The sequence below is a fragment of the Galeopterus variegatus genome, unplaced genomic scaffold, assembly GCF_000696425.1.
Source record: "Galeopterus variegatus unplaced genomic scaffold, G_variegatus-3.0.2 Scaffold508, whole genome shotgun sequence".
Taxonomy (NCBI): domain Eukaryota; kingdom Metazoa; phylum Chordata; class Mammalia; order Dermoptera; family Cynocephalidae; genus Galeopterus; species Galeopterus variegatus.
In genome coordinates, this window is record NW_007726619.1 from 365,820 (window position 1) to 368,751 (window position 2,932).

Consider the following 2,932-nt stretch of genomic DNA (forward strand, 5'->3'; position numbering starts at 1 on the left):
TGAGTATGTGTATAATACACTCTGTAACTTGGGCATAGGAGAGAGCCTGGAGCCATAGAAATAAGAATGTTGATAGTGATTGTTAGTGGGACTTTTGCTGATTTGTGTTATTTGGGCTTTCCCCCCTATCTATATTATCTGATTGTTCTACAGTAAACAGTTTTATTTTGTTGTCATTTGTTTCATCTAATTTTGGGGGGGTGGGGAAAAAGAAAATGTGGTACAGGTACATTCTGGTAAACTGTAAAATTATGAAAATCTCTCCTGTGTTTCTCCTCTGTTGTTACAGATATGTAAACATGTTATACCAAATAGTAATAAAGCTTTTTCTTTTTATTAATTCTTTTCTCCACACCAAGCACAGCACTGAGAACTCAAACGTTCTATGAAGTTGGTATTATTCTTGCTATTATGCAAATGGGAAAGGGTGGAGAAAGCTGAAGTCACTGGAGTCACACAGCTAGTATGTGACTGCGCTGAGACTCAGGCTAGGTCTGACCCTGCAATCAGTTTTGTGGTCTTTCTAATTCTCACTGTGGACGTCTTGTCTGTCATGAGGATGAAAAGGCTCCTGTGAGCGAGTGGATTATAAAGCATTGCTTTAAGAAGAGGAAGGTCCTCAGAGATTTTGCCAGTATGTCACATTTTTCACGGCTTGCATTGTTTTCTGGTAGTCTTTTTTATTTGAGCATGATCTTCTCAACAGCCAGCATCACTCCATCAGTGCAGTAGGTGTCACCTAATCACTTGTGGGCTTCTCTCTGGCACATTGATGTGTACCTTTCAGATTCTGAGAAACTGAGTCTGGGGCTCTGCCTCCAGGCTAGCATGACACCCTGAGGAGAAGACTCTCCATAGGCACTAGCATTCCCCTTCCTCCTAGGAGAGGGCAAGAGAGCAGTGACCTTCTTACAGCTCAGAAAAAAGTCCCAAAGCCTCCGGGACTGTGTGAAACTTGCCAGCAGAACCTCAGGAGCTGGAATAGCTTTGCCTTACATCCCCTCCTAAACCTGCAATGACATCTTTAAAACAGTCTCTGGAAATTTTTTAAAAATTGGATCTTGAAGTTAGTTCCTTCTGTGCTGTAGATTAAACAGTCTGTTGCTGTCGCTCCCTTATCTGCCTTTGTCTTTCAGCCTTCCTCTGCCCCACATTCTCCTCGTCTGGGTTTTTTCCCACGCTTGGCTTGGTCGCTCAGTATCTCAGACACCGTGGCTTCCGCATGGGATTATTCAGCTGCCTGATATGTGGCCTGCAGCGTCTCTCTGCCAAGTCCACATTCCCATATGAGCCTAATTACCGATGACTGCGGGGAATGGGGCTGTGGGTGTACCATGCTGGGAAAGAGCAAAGCGCGTCGTCTCCAGATGTTTATTGTGCACCTAGTAAGTGCCAAAGGGCTAGGTGTGGAATTTCTTATCATCTCTAGGCCTGCACACCTGCACTAGAGAATGGACTTAATGTTGTTTTAAATCTTTTTTCTCTTGCAGTTTTCCAAAGAAATTAGACCATTTTCTTGGTGAAAAGAAATCAACCTGCCGTGTTCGTAGGGTAAGTGATCCTCTGAGTCCACCATATATTTTTACCCGCATCAAAACTTTATTCAATTATTGTGATGCTCCAAGAAACAGTGTTTGATAGCATGCATTCTCTGGAAGTTTTCTCTTGCTTGGAACTAAGATGTCCTTTCAATTCTTTAACTCTCTTCATTGCTGGGTCCTTTAGAGAGGATGGTTTCCCTCATAGATTTTTCCGCCGTTCCTTTTTGCTGTTCACATGTGGTGCCTCTTATAAAGTCATCGTTGCTGTTACCTTGTCTGGCTCACAGAGAGGATGAGAGAGGAAGTTTCTTTCCTTCAGTGACTGCTGCACATGGAAAGACGGCCGTGGGCAAGGGGAAACCGTCTGTTGTGTTCACATGACTGCGCTGTCTCATGAATACCATGACAAAGAGTAATAGGTTGTGAGCGCTAGATGGGACCTTCGAGCTTATATGGCAAAAATCCCATGTATGAATGAGGCAGCTGAGGTCCAGAGGGCTTCAACAGTTTGGGGCTTTACAGACAGTAGCAGCGCCAGGTGTATGAGAGAGATATTTGATCCCAGTTGCGTGGTCTTTGCCCTGCACAAAGCTGTTTTTTTTTGAATCCACAGATTCTATCTGAGGATATAGAGTTATATAGGTAGTTCGATTTAATATAGTACTGATAAGCTAATGATAATGATCTCCCCTAAGGCCAGGGTCAAGAGTGGTGCTGTTTAGCCATTTAACTTTCTGTGATCATACTTGGCCATTATCACGAGGGGTTAGTGGAGCAGCTGTACCCAGAAGACTTCTGTTATGGACCTCATCAAGAGGGAAAATTTTCCTTTGTGCCTTTTGCAAACCACTACATTTGCAACATCATGTTGTCATGTGCTGAGACTCAGAGGCACATCTGTTTTGCATCTAGAAACTGTGGTGCACCTGCAAGTGTGGGCTTGCCAGCTGCAGACCTGCACACCCCCACTCGGGGCTGTCTACACCTGCGAAGTAATGGCTAACAGGGTTCTTCTTGTAGTGCAGTGCAAATTTGGCCTATGGTCATAGAGACTTTCAGAGAAACATGTATTCATTTAAAAAAAAAGTTAGTTGGTTTTTACATAAGAGAGCAGTCATGCAGTAAGATGGAGAGAAGGGTAAGAACATGATTCTCCACTGGAATCCAGGAAGGTAGACTTGCCTGTGGTTCCTTTGAGGAGTCCTATGCTAAGATGGCTCGGAATCGTGTTCGTTTAGGTTGGTGAGCTACATGCACTTATTCTCAAAACTTTTCATCTCACCTAGGGGATGTTCTACACGTAGCATTAAAAGCTTTTGTCTCTTACTTTATCCACTTGTCAACTTAGTCACTTTTTCTTAACAAACGGGGGCTCCTCTTCTGCCCTAACT

The 2,932-nt window shown here is 43.7% G+C and overlaps 1 long non-coding RNA gene across 1 annotated transcript in view; it reads left to right on the forward strand.

The window, feature by feature from the left end:
• LOC103587970 overlaps positions 1-1,554 on the forward strand; it is a 109,292-nt gene extending 107,738 nt beyond the window's left edge. Inside the window, exon 3 of the long non-coding RNA XR_550273.1 lies at positions 1,491-1,554. This is a non-coding gene — a long non-coding RNA (uncharacterized LOC103587970). The remainder of the gene's footprint in view (positions 1-1,490) is intronic.
• Positions 1,555-2,932: the final 1,378 nt, after the last annotated feature.